The 19,042-nt window shown below is 46.9% G+C and overlaps 1 protein-coding gene across 1 annotated transcript in view; it reads left to right on the top strand.

Moving 5' to 3' along the window:
- Nucleotides 1-4,385: 4,385 nt before the first annotated feature.
- Nucleotides 4,386-19,042, top strand: part of LOC147099981 (uncharacterized) — a 98,573-nt gene continuing 83,916 nt past the window's right edge. The window contains exons 1-2 of the transcript XR_015073855.1: nucleotides 4,386-4,469; nucleotides 13,849-14,013. The gene's annotated coding sequence lies outside the window, so the exon portion shown is untranslated. The remainder of the gene's footprint in view (nucleotides 4,470-13,848; nucleotides 14,014-19,042) is intronic.

Genomic DNA, 19,042 nt, shown 5'->3' with positions numbered 1-19,042 from the left:
GCACGATGGGCTGAACAGCCTTTTTCTGTGCCATATCATTGTATGATTCTATGTCTGGGCTGATATGTATTGTACTTGCATGTTGGTGATTGAACACTACAGGGCCCCTAAATGGGCGCGAACATATTGTAATAAATACACTCCAGAATCTCCTCTTATATCGAATGTTACATCCAGAGAGAATGTGCCAGAGAGCCTGAAATAAAAGAAGCTGTTACATTACCACACCAACATGAGTGTTTATCAGACACAATGAAGTGGGGAAAGAGTTAAAATTACATCGCTCGCAGTTTCACTGAATGGTGTATGAAAGACAGGTGCTAACATGAAAGGCCACATCTATAAAGATGCGGACAAGATAGCTGACCTTTGAAGAGAAAAAAAACCAATTAAGTGGAGACAGGATGTCCAGCATTTCAACTGCCTTTAACAGCTTTATTACCTAGTTCACATTCCAAGGTATCTTTTAATTAGCATTCAGCAGTTTGAGTGATTGGTTGAGGAGGCAGCTTACACATGTTTACATTAAGATTTGTAACCAATCTGTGAAAGTGCATGCGGGCCAAGATCCAATCAGGTGGCAGGAATGAATTGTGTATGAGGCCGCCATGTGTATTTTAATGTATAAAAATGTAGTGTTTGCTGTAACAATTTGGAGAAGTCTGGCTAAAGACAGAGCAGACTGCCTCCCCACCGGTGTATTAAAGACAACTTGACTATCGATCCGAAAACCTTGTGTCGAGTGTTGGTTTAAAATACTCCACATCACACAACATGGGCCTTTAGTCAGACTTTGATGACCAAACTGTGGGCTAGGATTCCATGTGGATCCCACTGTTCTTCCCACTATTGAGTTGGAGGACCCACAAAGCCAGTGAAAGGGCTAATGGAAATTTGTGTTAAGGTAGCTCATTAGAAAGCTGTTTATTTTAAAAAGCATATAGACATTTTGCTTCCTCAATGAACAAGTACATTGTCACCAAAGAACTAACTGCTGTGAGAATTACTATTCTGCTGGGTTGGTAGCTGAATGGGACCCATTCATATCTCGTAGATCTACTCCTTCCTGACTACTTGCTCAGGTGAACAGACTCAAGAAAGATGATGATGGAGAGACGGGTCCAGAATCTCCAGATAGACACAAACAATTGCATAAATAGGAGATGGGAATGAGTCTTGAATTCAACACAGGGAGGAGGAAGAGGAAGAGTATGATTTCATTAGGATGTTAGCACATTTCCAACTGGACACAATATTGGGGGGAATTTTAACCTAAAAAATGGTAGGATTGGAGCGTGGGGGTATTAAATTGTTAAAAATCAGAATCCTGACCTGAATCCACCTCCAACCCGCCCACTTCCGGTTTTAACGGCAGTGGGACAGGGAGCAGGGCGGGGTGGGCAGCCAACCTGCTGCCAGGAGGCGGGATGTTAATTTAAATATTATAATGAGACTGGAAGCCTCTTCTTTAACCTCCATTTTGTTTTTAATTGTATCTAGTCTGGTTTTACACACCTCGTAAGACCCGGCAGTTACAGCAAGGCGAGGACTGCTGCATCCAGGAGGTACGTTCCTTTAAACCTACCTCCTGAATCCGGGATCCCTGCCTACCACAACGCCCGCATTTGGAGACCCCCTCATGAGGCCTCTGATGCCTTCCCAGCCCCTCATCCACCCACCCCCCACCGATCATCCTGAGGCCGGCCACAATCTTCTCTGCCCCACCCACCCCATAACGGTGATGGAAGATCGGCGGAAACCCTGGATTTTTGCCGATGTTACGCTCAGAAGAACCCTCGCGGAAATTAGTGCCACTGAACCATAGCCCCTGCCCCAGTTAATTAAATAAAACATCTGGAATTAAAGAGCTAGTATCAATAATGATGGCCATGAAACTACTGGATTGTCGTAAAAACCCATCTGGTTCACTAATGTCCTTTAGGGAAGGAAATCTGCCGTCCTTACCCGGCCTGGCCTATATGTGACTCCAGACCCACAGCAATGTGGTTGACTCTTAACTGCCCTCTGAAATGGCCGAGCGAGCCACTCAGTTGTACCAAACCACTGCGACAAAGTCAACACTATGGGAGTAACTTCACCACACGGTCAAGAAGGTGGCTCACCACCACCTTCTCAAGGGCAATAAATGCAGGCCTTGCCAGTAAAGCCCACATCCCAGGGACGAATTATAATCCCATGGGCAAAAGCAAACGATGAGGATAATGGGCCAGAAATTACTGCGATGGTGGGTTTGGCGACGAATGACATTTCGGACACTTGGACATTTCTTGCTCACCATTGACATCACACTATATTTGCGATCCGATAACGGCACATCTAGGACCTCGTGAACTTTGTGGCCATGGCTTCCCTTCTTAACCAATGAAAGAAAAAGATGGAGAAGGAAATAGGGTGAATTAAAGTCAAACAAAATATAGAACGAGAAAGAGGAATAAAGAGAGAGTGGATTAAGAGAGAGGAGAGTGAGGAAAAAGAGAGACAGTAAGGAAAAAGTGAAAAGGAACAAGCAGAAGAAGAGGACATTGTAACCCAGTTCTGTTTGGGAATTGCTGCATTGGCCCTTGAGAAGTTCATGAGCGAATGGCAGGCGTGCGGAATGTGCGAACATTCTTGACCCATGAAGTATAGAACCTGCGGACGCACCACTCATGATCAGGAACAGTGGAGCACCCAGTGGGTACGGTCATGCGTCATTCTAATGACGCAACTTCCCAGCATTTTCTGGCCCACTGACTTCGGTTTTAAAAACATAATAAACATCTCTGCAACACATACTGGTGTCTTTCAGCAAGGACGGGCAGGCAACCATACACTCAAGAATTCTCCGCCCTAGAATCAGCCATTAAACCATAATGTGCAACAGCAGCTTAAGTTGACTTGCCTCCTCTTTGGGGTAATTGCCTTGCTTCTGCTCCCCATCTTCCCGAGATGGTTGTCACGACTGGGAACTTACTGATCATAGATGTGGATTTGTACAATGTTACCCTGTGGCACAGGTCCTTAGTACAGTTATGAGAAAGGCCCTTGGAAAACATTTTAGGAAGCTGGGGAACTGGGCTGTGTATCCTGGATAACAATGATAATCACTCACATTGACCAGAAACTTAACTGGACCAGCCACATAAATACTGTGGCAACAAGAGCAGGTCAGAGGCTGGGTATTCTGCAGCAAGTGGCTCACCTCCTGACTCCCCAAAGCTTTTCCACCATCTACAAGGCACAAGTAAGGAGTGTGATGGAAAACTCTCCACTTGCCTGGATGAGTGCAGCTCCAACAACACTCAAGAAGCTCGACACCATCCAAAACAATGCAGCCCGCTTGATTGGCACCCCACCCACCACCTTAAACATTCACTCCCTCCACCATCTGCGTACCGTGGCTGCAGTGTGTACCATCTACAAGATGCACTGCAGCAACTTGCCAAGGCTTCTCCCGCAGCACCTCCCAAACCTGCGACCTCTTCCAGCTAGAAGGACAAGGGCAGCAGGCACATGGGAACTCCACCACCTCCAAGTTCCCCTCCAAGTCACAAACCATCTTGACTTAGAAGTATATCGCCGATCCTTCATCGTCGCTGGGTCAAAATCCTGGAACTCCCTACCTAACAGCACTGTGGGAGTACCTTCACCACACGGACTGCAGCGGTTCAAGAAGGCAGCTCACCACCACCTTCTCCAGGGCAATTAGGGATGGGCAATAAATGCTGGCATTGCCAGCAACGCCCACATCCCATAAACGAATGGAAATTAAAAATTGTCAGTCCACAACACTGTGCGCTGCTCGGGCCTGGAGAAACCCATCTTGTAATATCGTACCAGGCCCGGATTTTCCGGGGCCTATGACCGTAAGCGCCCTGCAAGTTCCGGGTTTCCACATAGGCTGCGCATGTGCGAAAACCCCGTCCTTGCGAGCTGCCAAGAATCTTTTTGACAGATCATCCGCATCCCTGGGAAATAGGCATTCGCTGGCGGAGAGTTGACTGCCCAGCAAATGCCCTTGAAACTCTTACTCTTACGCTGGTAAAAGAAAGCAGATGTAAGGCTTTCTTTTACCAGTGTAAGGGTTTAAATAAATATTAAAATAACATTAAAAAAATCATTTTAACATTCAAAAACCTGTAAAATGAGTTTAGGTTATTTTGGCCCCTTGAAAAATGCTTAAATTTATTATTCAAAAATTAAATTTTTGTTTTAAATGTTTAATTAAATTGTATTTTAATTAATTTTAAACATGTAATGATTATTTTTATTTCAGTGTTGTGTACATGTATTTTTTGGGTGATTCCTATTAAGTTTATGGGGATTCCGTACGTTCTGAATGGCCTGGCTGGCACACGTGATCCCAGGGACGTTTGCGAACTGCGTGTGCCTTGGGATACGTGGGCCTTTACGCAGGCATATGCCTAGAGGCCCAGGAGCGCGAGTCTCCATGAACCCAGGACCATCGGGTAGGTTCGTAGTTTTATTGCGGTTCGGAGGCCTCCGACTGCAAATTCAGGCCCTTTGAGTTTATCCTCTTTTCACATTTAAACTGAGGAAAATGACAACTGAGAGGGAGCGAAAAGCAGTAAATGAAGTTTGGGTGAAAATCTCCCTGCTGGCCATGCGCAGAGTGGTTACGTAATGTGGAGATTTCTGGACTTCCCCCGTTTGGTATAGAAACATAGAAGATAGGAGCAGGAGTAGGCCATTCAGCCCCTTGAGCCTGCTCCGCCATTCAATGAGATCATGGCTGATCATCAAAATTCAGTACCCTGTCCCTGCTTTCTCCCCATATCCCTTGATCCCTTTAGCCTTAAGAAATATATCTATAGAAATTTTTCATGAAATGGTTAATAATCTAAAAGGAAATGCAGCTACAATTTCACTAGAGATACCAGGGCCAATTTTAACCCTGCCGGTTGCAATCTTAACCTGCTCTTCTAAGCGGGCAAGAGGGACACCCGCAGGAAAAGGGGTCCTTCATTAAATACGCAGATCTTGCTCCGACGATGTCTTCGGGGCCTGGCTGCCATTTTAACCCGGGGCCTGCGCGGGGAAAGTTATGTTCATTAATAACTAGTCGTTTTTATTAAGAACAGCTAGCTTTTGCTAGACACTTTATTGAGCACATGTGGACTAGGTACAGTATCTGTAGAGGCCTCCATCTTGACTGCTGCCTTGTGGGTAGCCTAGTGCATCCTGGGTAGCCCACTCTTATATACATACAGCACCACCTAGTGTACCATTCCAGAATGACAGGTTACTGATCATTACAGTCACGGCTCCCTGAAGGCGGGCTCCCGCCACCTGAAAACCTGCTCCTGCCCACCAGCCAGCTGGCGCTTCCTGCTCGGTTCAGCAGGAGTCTGATGAAGATGAAGCGCGGGAGTTAAAACCTCCCAGGCCTCACGCTGCGGAGGGCTGGTGGCTTTCCGACCGCCTCCACCCCCTACTTGCAGGACTCCCGTCAGAAGTTAAAAATTGGCCCTTTTTGCAGTTAAACACCTGCTCTAAAATAGAGCCGAGAAGATTAAGGGGTGGCCTGATCCAGCCTCTTGAAGGTTCGGAATGGTTCTGATAGGTTGAATGGTGATAGATTGGTGGGATGGTAAAAGAAAAAAATCTTAACACAGAAGCTGGTGAGAATGTGGTCATCTCTACCAGAAATGGTTGATGAAGGAGAGTCCATGAGGAAAAATGGAGTCGCGCACCGCTAACTTCGCCGGGGCACTACTTTTAGCACCCTGAAAAAATTAGCGTCCCCACGGCTGAAATTGAGTGGTAGCGCCCCAAGAGGGAAGTGGGGCGCTCCTGGAAGTGCCCAGCCTCCCTCTTGGGGCGCTGCGAGGGAATATCGCACCACTACGTGCCACAGCACCATGCACTGTGGCACCTCGCACTGTGGTACTGCAGGCCTTCCTCCCCTTCTTAAAGGGGAGGGGCCTTGCGCAGTGCAACCCGGGGCCCAGCTGGGCCACCAGGGATCGGAGTGCCGGCAAAAGAGCTTGTGCCGGGCTCACGGAGCACAGCCGGCACTCCGTGGGGGGTGGTGGGGGCTGAAGAGGAGGCCGGGGACGGCAACGGGGGCAGGTGCTGGCAGGCAACCAGCAACAAGAATGGCCGCCCGGCACCTTGCCTTTAATTAGCGCCACCTCTTAGATGCGCTAACGGGAGGTGCAAAGCAACCAAATTTTTCCCCCCATATATTTAAAAGCTATTTAAATAGTTGCTTGAAAAAGAGGAATATTAAAGCATATGCAGAGTGAGCAAGAGGGTCGGATTAAACTGGATGGCTCACATGGAAGGAAAACACCATCCCAAACTCGATCAGCCGAATGGCTCGTTTCCGTGCCGGGACATTCTATGATTCTATGAATCATGCAAAGAGGAATTTGGTATGAATGTATTAAGTGTTCGAGAACATCATGGGATGGAAATCTTCATAAACGCATTTACAATAACCCTACACTTAGTAACCAAAGGAATTCTTAAGCCGTTGCAGGTTCAGGTGACTTATATAAACTGCGTTGAGCTCTGCCCTTGTGGTTTATTGGATCATCTAAAGCCTGCAGCTGTGTTATTGCCTTGTAATACTCTCCATAGACATCCATTGTCCTGCATTGCTTCAATTAGAAACTGCAGCTTTAAGTCAATTGACAGGATTTTACTGTCTCTTTAAAACAGTGGACTGAGGTTTTGCCTTGAACATATGGCTTCAGATATTAAACCCCCAGCAAGGCACTGCTAGGCGTGCTCTTGCTGTGTGCCTGGTGGCAGATTAAAGACAAAGGCCTTTTCTGTGCAAGCCCTTAAGCAGGAATATCTGGCCCCTGCAATGTGGCAGTACTGGCACCAGGAAGCTGCAGTGTGTGCTTGTGCTAATAACTGCACGACCCAGTTCAGAGAAGCAGTGAATGAATCTCGCCCGTTCTGTAGACGTTACATAATCAGGGGGCTGTGGTATCGTTGGCCAGGACTGCTGATATTTGCAACAGTGATTCCTTATGTGCCGCACAGCACAGCCATTCTTCTAGGACGTCCTCTGATAAATTTGGTAAATTTGCTTTTTTTTTTGAAAGGGAGGCCCTCTTTACCATTTCAAGCTAAAGTATAAGAGAACTGATTCAAGCAATCTCAGGAGCACATCAACTATCCCCCTTCAGAGTGGGCGCTCGGTGCTAACATTGCACCATAATATCCCACCCAGGATTTGTGGCTTAACCAGTTCTAATTAGGGAGATTTTTTTTTAATGATTCTAATATATATATATTTATTAATTGAAGAACCGCAGTGAAGGGTTAATTCCCATTCGAGGTTGAAAAGAGTAGGAGAGAAGATGAGATTAGTCAGGAAGGTAATGGTTAGTTGGTATCAAGTCTGGAGTTTAAAAACCTGTAGGTTGTCAGAGAAAAGGCTGACTGAGGGCGATGAGAGAGAAATCCTGGATACAACCTTCCAAACCCTGCCCAGTGAGTTTTGTTGAGTTTAAATCTCACTAGAAGCAATTATCTGAAGAAAGCAATGCACTGGTACTCAAATAATTCTCATCATTCTTCACAATAAACCATATTTTTGAAATCTGATGTTTCAATAATTAGTAGGTTGGGCCTATTCTCATTGGCGTTTAGAAGAATGAGAGGTGATCTTGTTGAAACATATAAGATTCTGAAGGGGCTTGATAAGGTAGATGCTGAGAGGATGTTTCCCCTCGTGGGGGAATCTAGAACTAGGGGGCATAGTTTCAGAATAAAGGGTCGCCCATTTAAAACAGAGATGAGGAGGAATTTCTTCTCTCAGAGGGTTGTGAATCTGTGGAATTCTCTTCCCCAGAGAGCTGTGGAGGCGGAGTCATTGAATATATTTAAGGTGGAGATAGACAGATTTTTGAATGATTAGGGAGTCAAGGGTTATGGGGGGCAGGCAGGGAAGTGGAGTTGAGGCCAAGATCAGATCAGTCATGATCTTATTGAATGGCGGAGCAGGCTCGAGGGGCCAAATGGCCGACTCCTGCTCCTATGTTCTTATGTTAATGTACGTTTTGACTAAATTCCATTTGTTTTTAGGAACATGCTAACCCATCACTAGCTTTAAATGCAGAGAAGTAGTATTGGTATCTGGTGACATACGCTGCAATGTGTTAACTTAGATCCCCTTTTAAGATTTAATAACACATGGGACGCAGGTGTGGGAAAGGGTTTGAGTGGTTCAAGGTGTGTAGCCCACCCATCACAGCCTGTGGCCCAGTCACCACAACCATCAAGTTCCAGCTCGGAGGGAGGCCTCTGAATATTTTACTGCTTTATTAACAGGATTAAATACTGAAATCTAAACATCAAGGCCAATGACTTCACAATGTCAATAATGTCAATACACTCAATGGTAACGTTGTTGCAGACATTTGCAATGAATTGTAGAACATTTGACTTAGGTGAGATCATTAAAGCCCTTCCGGCACTGCGTCCAGGTCCTTGGGACTATACTCCTATCATTGACTTCTGAGGCTAACTGTTGCAACTGCCTTCTCATCATGTGTCTAGAGGGCCTCCGGCCCCCCTTTAGGATACAGGGCATCTCTCCTCCTTTCCCCCTCCTCCACCACGACCTCCAGTGAAGCGTCCGACAACCTGGGGGGCCCACTCTCTCCCATGCTCAGCCATTGATCTCTCTTTCCCAGGTCAGATTCAATCGCAGAATGACTCCCAGCACCTGCTACAGCCACAATGCACTTCCCCTTTAAGAGGTGCAGGCTAGCTTTAAGTAGTGCAGGCTAGCTTTAAGAAGTGCAAGTTACTAATGATATTGGGCCACCTGCTGATGCGTGCAGCCAATGTAGTTATAAATAGCAGGCAGCACAAAGTTGGTGTGCTGCCTGCATTCCATTCAATGGGAGCGAGTTAATCGCGTTTCGCAATCTCCGTGCCCATTTTCGAGGGCTAACCAATTTACAGCTCAATATCTGGCAAATTAGCAGAGCTCAGGAATCGAAATGAAACCCCTCATTACTGTGATAGTTTCCTGGAATTGACAGTAGCCCTCTTGTGGTATCCTAATCTTTGGACAGAATAAACACCATCAGATTGTGGGATTTAGGTATTAAACTACAAATCCGGTTTATTAAATGTGATAAAGTGGACTGTAGCAGGAGATCAATGCAGCAGATTTCACTTGATTCATTTGAGCTCCAAAAAGATGCCACTTTACTCTCTCCTTCTGTGCACCCACCAAAGAAATGGCAATTGATGCTAGATTAATTGTTAATTTTAAATCGGAGATTGATAGCTTTCTGTTAACCAAAGGTCTTAAGGGATATGGGCCAAAGGCGGGTATATGGAGTTGAGGTCGCAGATCAGCCATGATCTCATTGAATGGCGGAGCAGACTCGAGGGGCTGAATGGTCTCCTTCTGATCCTATGTTCCTATAATAGTCACTGGTTAATCATCAATACAAAAGCAAAATACTGCGGTTGCTGGAAATCTGAAATAAAAACAGAAAATACTGGAAATACTCAGCAGGTCAGGCAGCATCTGTGGAGAGAGAAACAGAGTTAACGTTTCAGGCCGATGACCCTTCGTCAGAACTAGAAAAAGCTAGACATGTAAGCAAGTGCTCAGTCCTTAAGCGTGACCCCGAGCTTCCGGTCGCCTGTCACTTTAATTCTCTGCTCCACTCCCACTCTGATCTCTCGGTCCTCGGCCTCTTACACTGTTCCAACGAAGCTCAACCCAAGCTCGAGGAACAGCACCTCATCTTTTGATTAGGCACTTTACAGCCTTCTGGACTCAACATCGAGTTCAACAATTTCAGACCATAACCTCGGCCCCATTTCTTTTTCACATGACAGCTGTTGATGATTCTGCTATTTTCATTTACTTTTGTTTCTTAACTTGTCCCATTAGCTTTTCCTTTTGCCTCGCACCATCATCCCTTTTGTCTTTTAATCTCTCCTGCCTTCCATCCTATCACAGACCTTCTCTTTTGCTCTTTCCTCCCCTCCCCCCTTTCCCGGCCCTGCACTTGCTTAAAAATCTGTTACATCGCTAACTTTTTCCAGTTCTGACGAAGGGTCATCAACCTGAAACGCTAATGGTGTTTCTCTCTCCACAAATGCTGCCTGACCTGCTGAGTGTTTCCAGCACTAGTTAATCATCGCTTGGCATTGATGTCCGTCACCATACCACAAACAGAATAACCAATAGTAGAATAAAATCAGTCGGATGGGTGATTTTACAGGTTTGTGATATCAATCCGAACAATCTCCCTCTGGTTTCTGGGCAAGTGCCTTGTGCACTTCAAAAGCATTTCTTAGCATGTTATTTTTCCTGTTCCACTACCGCTGGGTAAAGTGCAGTTTGGATTACAACGGAATGCAATTCTCCCAGTCGTACAGTGTGGTAGCAGCGAATACTTGGACATAGTTACCTCCCAGGTTGCCAGAGACAAATAAAATGGTTGTTTAGTTTGCTTACCTGCACATGAAGTACAACGGGCACAGAGTGAATAGAAATAGTCAGGTGGTTGGCTATTCCGAGATGTGTGTGTGTTCTTGTGTGGTTGGTTGTATGCTTATGGTTCTGTCCTTGTGTATGGTTGAGGTTGTGTGCTTACGGGTAAAGTTTGGTTTCGCATTCCTTGTAATTAAGACCTATTGACACTTTCTCATTTTGTATTTACTTGATACTGAAGGGCAATGGTGAGATTTTTAAATATTTATTTTCATGGGCACCAGTAGCCCTCTGATACCTCACTCAAGCAGCCATTGTTTGGGTTTAATCCAAGACAGCGAATGCTTGCACATTATTCAGTCATGGGGATCATCAAGTTGAGGACGATATATCAGCTCCTTCTAACTGGGGTAGCTGGATCATAATCAGGAGTGAGAATCCTGTCGGTGCTGCATTATCCACCCCACCCCACCCCACCACCTGCCCTCATCCAGGGTCAGTGAGACCAGTTGTACTACCCCCACCACTGCCGCGTCAGCTGTGGCTCAGTTGGTAATCCTCTCGCCTCTGAGTCAGAAGGTTGTGGGTTCATAGTTCCACTCCAGAGGCTTGAGCATAAAAAAATCTAGGCTGACACTCCAGTGCTGTACTGAGGGAGTGCTGCGCTGTCGGAGATGCCGGGCTGGATTTTCATTGAGGAGTTGGGTAGGAGGCGGGACTACAACTTTCAGGGTTGTAGTCCCGCCTCCATCGAGTTCTAGCCAACCCATGTGATTTAGACTTGATTGGCCTTGTTGAGCCCGCCCAACAGGCTCAGCAGGCCAATTAAGGGCCACCCAGCAACAGGTGACGTCACAGATTGATATTTCATCTGTCAAGACCTTTTGACAGATGAAATATCAGCGTTCGACAGCTATTTGAAGCTGTCAAACATTGACAATCTGTACTACAAGTTAATTCCGTCCTCTCAGGATGAATTAGAGATCTCCCCGGAACAGAAAGCTGAATGCTGCAATTTTTGACAGCTCGCAGCCATTCTGCTTTCTGTGCCGGTGAGATGAGGGACTCCCGAGACCTGAAGGAAGGAAGGCTGTAAAGGTAAGTAAAGGTATGTAAAACTTCTTTAAACACTTTACACACACCAAACACACTTACCTTTGCACTCATGCATCCATCACTCACCTGAACACCGGACATCGCGACCCCTCCAAGCCCTTCATCCCGACGGTCCGCCTCCTCTAACTTGGCGTGGTTTGGAGCCATCGAGAATCCCACACTTCAACATTAAAAATAGGGATTAGGCTAAAAACTGCCTGTTAACTACCCGTTAACAGGCAGTTATTTGGCACTAATCCCCTTCCCGCCTCGGGGAGGCGGGTCCCAGTGCGAGGCGGGTACCCGCCTCCTTTGAAACTGGCATGGAGGCGGGTTGGGTGCAGGATGGGGTCGGGACCCCTGATTTCGGGATTTTAACCCCCCGCACGCCTCCAATCCCGACTCCATGGCCCAATGAAAATCTTGCCTGCCGTCTTTCGGATGAGATGCTAAACCAAGGCCCCGCCTGCTCTCAGGTAGATGTAAATGATCCTGGCCAATATTTATTGCTCAATCACCATCGCTAATACAGATTATCGGGTCATTATCACATTGCTGTTTGTGGGGACTCACTGTGTGCAAATTGGCTGCTGTGTTTCCTACATTATAACAGTGGCTACACTTCAAAAAGTACTTAATTGGCTGTAAAGTGCTGTGGGACGCCCTGAGGTCATGAAAGGCACTATATAAATGCAAGCCTTGCTTTCAAGTCGGTGAAGTGCAGATGGCTGAATCCATCCCGTCACCCGGGGGCTGGGCTGAGAGGAATGAACTGCATGCACAGTGGGATTGGTCAGCTAGCGGCCAGGGCTTATTGCGAGCGGACAGCTTGATGTCCCGGCATGCTGATGCAGGCTTGCAGCAAAATCAGGAGTTTTCTTTCTTCTATGTCTGATCAGCTAACTCAGCACAAACAAGGGACCGAATTTTGGACCCATCAGTCAGTACCAAAGTGGTCGGCATTATTAACATAATAAGCTATTAGTACATCTTTTACTGTTTCTCCTAAAACTCAGTAACATCACTCTCGTTGAAAGATATTGCCTACATGTACAGACTAGCTAAGGATGGAATAAATTGGATATATTTCCAAGTATTTTACTGTTAATGCATTGTATAGAAAGAGCTACTAAATATACTGCAGGTTCAAACTGGTTTCAGCCAGAAGTAGGTCTGGGCAAACCCGTTACACATTAATGTCAATTTTAGAATTTATTCAAGCTGTTTCCAACTCGCTAACGTTTCAGTGAAATATTTAAACATTCAACACGTTTATTCCATCGTGGATCAAAAAAAAACTTTCCCTTCCCTCAAATCCATCCCTATTTCCCGATATGCCTGAGATCTGAGGTGACTTAACTCTATTGAGCACTTTTTTTTGCGTGGCTAATTTTGCGTCTCCGACTTGACGCCACTTTACCCGTAGATTCAGCTTCAGTCTGTCACTTGAGAGTGAAGGGTATTGTGGTCAATATAAAGATGCTTTCACCACTCTCCAGCCTTCAGCTGCTACCTTGGGGCATTGAATTCCTGTAAGTGAGACAAAACACATGGTAAAGCAACAAAGACCACAATGTGCTGGTGATTCCTTAAGCATTACTGAAGGGGATATTGATACAGTACAGAAAGTAGTCCAATGCTCCTTTGATGGCCTAGTGGGTAAAATCAATGCCCTCTGTAGTAATGAGATGTAAGAGAACACAAGGTCTAAGTTGGCTTATCGCCGCTGAGGCGACAACTTGGAATGCTGAAAGTGCCCTCAGTTCCCTCGGCTGTGGGAGGGGGAATGGAGAAAATCAACCAAGGCTCCCGATCCTGATCAGTATTAAGTGGCCATTGCTGGAATGTTGAAGTGTTCAGGTCGCAGGTATGGCCAAGATTGGGATTGGCTGTGACTCCCTCCACAACCAAACAGCCTCGCATCAGAGAGGATGAATGGACTATTGGGTGAGGTATCAGAGGTGCGGCTGGTGCTTCTGGAATGCTATGAGTCAAGAGAGGCGAGGGAGAAAAAAAGTGGCCAAAAAGGTCCAAAGGAGACACTGATATCACTGGGGGTAGGACTTCATCATGCAACATCAAGGGAAGTGCTGTGCAAAATGCTTGGCCCCCAAACTTGCTTGAAGCAACTGTTCAAGATGGTAACTGGGGGTACTTAAGGAAAATTGATCAGTGTACAAGTATCGCCTTTTCCTGGTTGCCATAGTTTTTTTTGCGGTTTTATTATTTTATTTTAATACACTGTTTACCTAATGATATGGTTTGTTTCCCTTATCATTTCTTTTAAGACTATTTTTCTCTTATAGTGCACATGATCTCTTCTGAATAGATGACCCGTGGCTCATGGTGAGAGAGAGGTTATGGTGTCCCGGGAGAGTGGGTGATGGTACTGAGGTGTTAAAATGGGCCAAGTGTTTGCACTGAAGAAATTTGAACAGAAGTTTGTAACAGATCGTCTCAGAACCAGTTCAGTAAGTGTTTTTTGATTGGCTTCGGAAAATAAATAGGCCCCGAATTTCCACACGGTGGGTTGTTACCCGTTTTGCGGCAATGGAAAAAGAATTGCGCCACCTGATGGTTTGTAGTGGTATCTACATGAGAATTTCCTGGGTCAGCTGATTTGCATATATATTAGAATCACAGAATGGTTGCAGCACAGAAGGAGGCCATTTGGCCCGTCGAGCCCATGCCGGCTCTCTGCAAGAGCACTTCAGCTAGTCCCACTCCTCCGCCCTTTCCCCATTGCCCTGCAAATTCTTTTCCTTCAGGTACTTATCCAATTCCCTTTTGAAAGCCACAATTGACTTTGCCTCCACCACCCTCTCAGGCAGTGCATTCCAGATCCTAACCACTCGCTGCGTAAATTTTTTTTTCCTCATGTCACTTTTGGTTCTTTTGCCAATCACCTTAAATCTGTGTCCTCTGGTTCTCAACCCTTCTGTCAATGGGAACAGTTTCTCACTATCTACTCTGTCTAGACCCCTCATGATTTTGAACATCTCTATCAAATCTCCTCTCAACCTCCTCTGCTCTAAGGAGAACAACCCCAACTTCTCCAGTCTATCCACGTAACTGAAGTCCCTCATACCGGGAATCGTTCGCGTAAATCTTTTCTGCACCCTTTCTCAGGCCTTCGCATCCTTCCTAAAGTGCGGTGCCCAGAATTGGACACAGTACTCCAGTTGAGGCTGAACCAATGTTTTATAAAGGTTCATCATAATTTCCTTGCTTTTGTACTCTATGGCCTAGAAATTGGGTTTTGGCTTAGCCAGGGCTTTAGCGCCGGAAATTAGTGCCGGCGCTAAGTCCCCTGCGTGCGCCAAAAATTCAGTGGCGCCGCGCCCAAACGGCTGCCGGCGCTACTGAAGGGTCTTAGCGCCTGGAAAAGGGCGCTAACTGCCGTTTCGCGCCGCAATTCCGGCGCTGCGGCACCCGTGCGGCAGGCTGGGGAAGTGCAGGCCTCCTCCTTCCGTTAAGGAGGAGCTGCCTGCACCCGGCCGCGGCCCGCGCAAATCTCCTCAAAAATGAGCCCGGCACCTCGGACAAGTGCCGGGCTTGCATCTGTTCCGGGGGGGGGGAGAAGTCCGGGGAGGGAGCTGCGGGCAGGCGGCCGGCGGGAAAGCGGCCGGCCGCCGCGCCTCCTTAAAGCGCCGGCGCAGACTCCGGCAGCACTCGTTTGCCGGAGTCTTAGTTGCGGCTGCCACTGGCGAGGCGGCCGCAACTGAATTTCGGCTTGGGGCCGGGTTACCACGGCAACCGGGACGCTGCGCACACCGATGACGTCATCGGTGCCGGCGCAGCGCTACCGGTCTACCGCCGCGGAAGGGCCCCAGGCAATTTAGGAACTGGCGCCAATTGCAGCGCTAGGCCCTCTAGCGCTGCAAAATCGGTGCTAAGGGCACTGAATTTCTAGGCCTATGTCTCTATTTATGAAGCCCAGTATCCTGCATGCTTGGAGTAGTGATTGGCGTAAAACCTGTGTAAAACAGGAGTAATGTGCTGGGTTGCATGAAAAGTGGAGTGTAGTTTATAAAAAGCCAGTTCTACCAGACGATTGCAACCTCAGGCTGGGGGAGCAGCAGATATATAAGCAATAGTGCGTGGCTCACGCAGTTGACTGTCAGCGGGTTTAACTGGATGTCTCATCATTGTTTCTGTGCCACTTTTCAAGAATGTCTAGCACAGGAGCAGCTGGCACAGGCAGTCAGAAAGGGACCAGAAGGTCACAAATTAAGAATGGGTGTGTATTACCCCCCTTGGGATTCAGGGGTCAGTGAAGATAATGCCACAATTTCTCAGAAGCAGACCTGCAAACCCTCCTGGATGAAATTGAGCTCAGGAGAGACAGGGTGCTACTTGTCGATGGCAGGAAATCTGTCAAAAAGGTCACTCATGCCTTGTGGAGGGAGGTGGCACTGGCACCGTGTATCAACTCTTTCGTCCCCAGGACTGCAAACCTGAGCTGTAAAAAGTTTAGTGACCTGACCAAGGCTGGCAAGGTAACACACTAGCCATTCTCCCTTTTCTTGCTTGAGCACCAGCACACTCTTCACTCTGTAAAAGAAACAGTTGCACATCTAATTCTTCACAATACACTCTGGTTAAAGGGGCACCAGCGCAGGGTCTTACACTATTGGTATCTGTCTCCCCTCACAGCAATTACTTTCATGCACAACCGTAAAATCCCTTCCTTCACTTTAACAGAGTGATGCCACCACATCTCTTCAACTCACCCATGCCACTTGGCACATACGCCTTGATTGCTAACTCCTAATATACTCATTCTTGTTGCAAGCATTTTGCTCTTGCCATGGGAGATGACATGAATCAACTGAGCAGCCTGCGGGTGGCGCTGTCCAGGGAGAGTATAAATACTCGGGCACGGTCCCAGCTTGCGCAGGACATTCTTAACAGGAACTAGTGAAGGACACAACTAGACCTCCATGTTGTAAAACAGTTGATTAAAGCTTTGTTTAACACTTAGACCAGTACCTAGTAGTTTTCTTATGTTGGGAGATGGTGAGTTCGGTGGCATATTAACAGCACTACATTAGTGGCTGAACACCTACACCTGTTGCTTTGACATCCCAATGAAGAGCCACACAGCCACAAGCTTCTCTCTTCCCCCCTTAATGACAATGGGGTATACTCACCCATTCTTAGCATGTACTCTCCTTTCCTGCACATCCACCATGGTAATGAGGGGGGTTGTCCAGGATGAGGAAGATGAAGAGCAGCAGCAGTAGGGCATTAATATCTTCCTCGTCATCTATGATGAGGAACAGGATGAAGACCAGGCCATACGGGTGATCCCTGGACGTGTGGTCCTCACCTATGTTCCTCTGCCTCAACCTCCCTCAATGTCACCTACTGCGTCACTTGCTTCCTCATTCTCACGCACCAGCACAGATACTTTCACCTGGGTGAATGAAATAGTGTTGGTGTCAATGTGGCACCAGGTGATTCACAGAACATGAGGGAACCAGAGTGGGAAATAGCTGAGAATGTGCCTCCTTCCCAGGGTGTCCATGGCTTCAGAGTTGTGGGACTCATGGGTACTTGCCTGAGAAGAAGGATGCTTGGGGAACATCATACCTACCTGCAGGCTCTGAGGATGTGTGGTAACTGACAACTGTGACTTGAATCTACAGTTCCCAATAGATCAGCCAGCCTAGCCCACTGACCAGTGAGGCTACAGACCCAGGGCCCAGTGGAATGGTGACTGCTAGAGCCCACCCACCTGATACTCCCAGCTTTCAGGTCAGCAACACCTGCCAGGTTTCCAGCCTTTCACCTCCGAGCACCACACTAATGGAGTTTGGGTGGGGACACCAGAGATATAGCCAAAGGGCACCTCGCTGCCAGGAGCCAGGAGAGGAGGATCACCTCTGTCCCATGAACCTGTTGCTGAGCATAAGCAGCCAGCCGCCTCTGCTGATACTGGCCCTTGGGTCGCACTTAGGAAAGCACCAGAATAGGGGGTAGAAAGGCACACGTAGCCACCCAGGGGCGTTACAGAAGAGTAGGCTGGCGTGTGATCACTTTGGACTTTGTTGTAACAAAATAGAATGCGCACTGACAAAGTGCTTTGTTGTTCATGGAGGTTGGAGCCATACAGGAAAGGGTGCAGTTATTTGGTGCTGACTTATTCAATCAGGTGACGGGCTCGGTATTGATAAAGAGGGCTGATGTGTTACCATGTTTTAGGACAAGGGTTTCCCAAGCTTCTTGAGCCCTTCTTTTCAGAGATCCATGTCCCATGCGTCCCCCTCTTTCTAAAAAACAACAGTATTTTTGCATAATTAACATTAGTGCAGATATAGCCGGTAACCCAGAATGCTTCAGTCACTTTAGTTGTTTTAATATGAAGTCCAATCATATCATTAGAGCTCATTGGCTGGGAAATTCCTCAGATCTACTCCCACTTCATCACTGACCCCGTTGGCGCTCAGTCAGGAACCTTTATCTGCTCACAATGTGGTAGAAATGGCTTAAGAATCCAAGAAAAGAACACAAGGATTGTTGGGAACAAAAGATCATTAGGTCCAACGAGCCCGAGGTCAACGAGCCCGTCCCTTTTTGACAGATCAACCCCGCCTACTTACTGAGCCCCATAATCTCCTCTATCTTCAGATAATCCTCTCTCCTGATTGAGAAATCAAAGCGGAAACCCAATGGTGAATTAAATCCAAAGGGGTCCCTTTGGCTGCCATGCTGGCCAACACTGGCTGGAAACCAAAAGACATTAGAAAGAAGTCGGGATTTTTTTCTTTGCGTGCGGTGTCCCTATCTCAGGGTAATAGTGTGGAACTCGCATAGTTTTTGCTGTGTCCTTTGCTATTTTGTCCATTCTCCATTGCATGCCTCTGACTCCTACGCCTGAACCAGTTGAGATCAGTTAGTGCAGCACACAGGCTTGAACCTGGAACCTTTGTCTTAAGTCTGTGTGGCTGAGTCTGTAGACCAGGCAGTAAACTTACTAACAGAGCCATCAGATAAAGTCTGCAGAAAATGTCTGCCCATTTCTCATGTTGAATATTGCAAAGGAAATATATAGAACCACTTAATGCCTCATAATTTATAATTAGTGGCACGGTAGCATAGTAGTAATGTTACTGGACTAGTAATTCAGAGGCCTGGACTAATGATTGGGAGACTTGAGTTAAATCCCACCACGGCAACTGGGGAATTTAAATTCAGTTAAATAAATCTGGAATAATAAGCTAGTATCAGTAATGGTGACCATGAAACTGCCGGATTGTCGTAAAAATCCATCTGGTTCACTAATGTCCTTTAGGGAAGGAAATCTGCCGTCCTTACCCGGTCTGGCCTATATGTGACTCCAGACCCACAGCAATGTGGTTGACTCTTAACTGCCCTTTGAAATGGTGGCTCACCACCACTACCTTCTCAAGGGCAATTAGGGATGGGCAATAAATGCCAGCCTTGCCAGCAACGCCCATGAACAAATTTAAAAAATGGCCTCTACATTGAAGATTA

Source organism: Somniosus microcephalus, chromosome 27 (assembly GCF_052327205.1).
Source record: "Somniosus microcephalus isolate GS21.2 chromosome 27, FLI_Smic_1.0, whole genome shotgun sequence".
NCBI lineage: Eukaryota > Metazoa > Chordata > Chondrichthyes > Squaliformes > Somniosidae > Somniosus > Somniosus microcephalus.
Note: the sequence above shows the minus strand (reverse complement) of the source record. Positions and strands in the feature narration are given on the sequence as shown.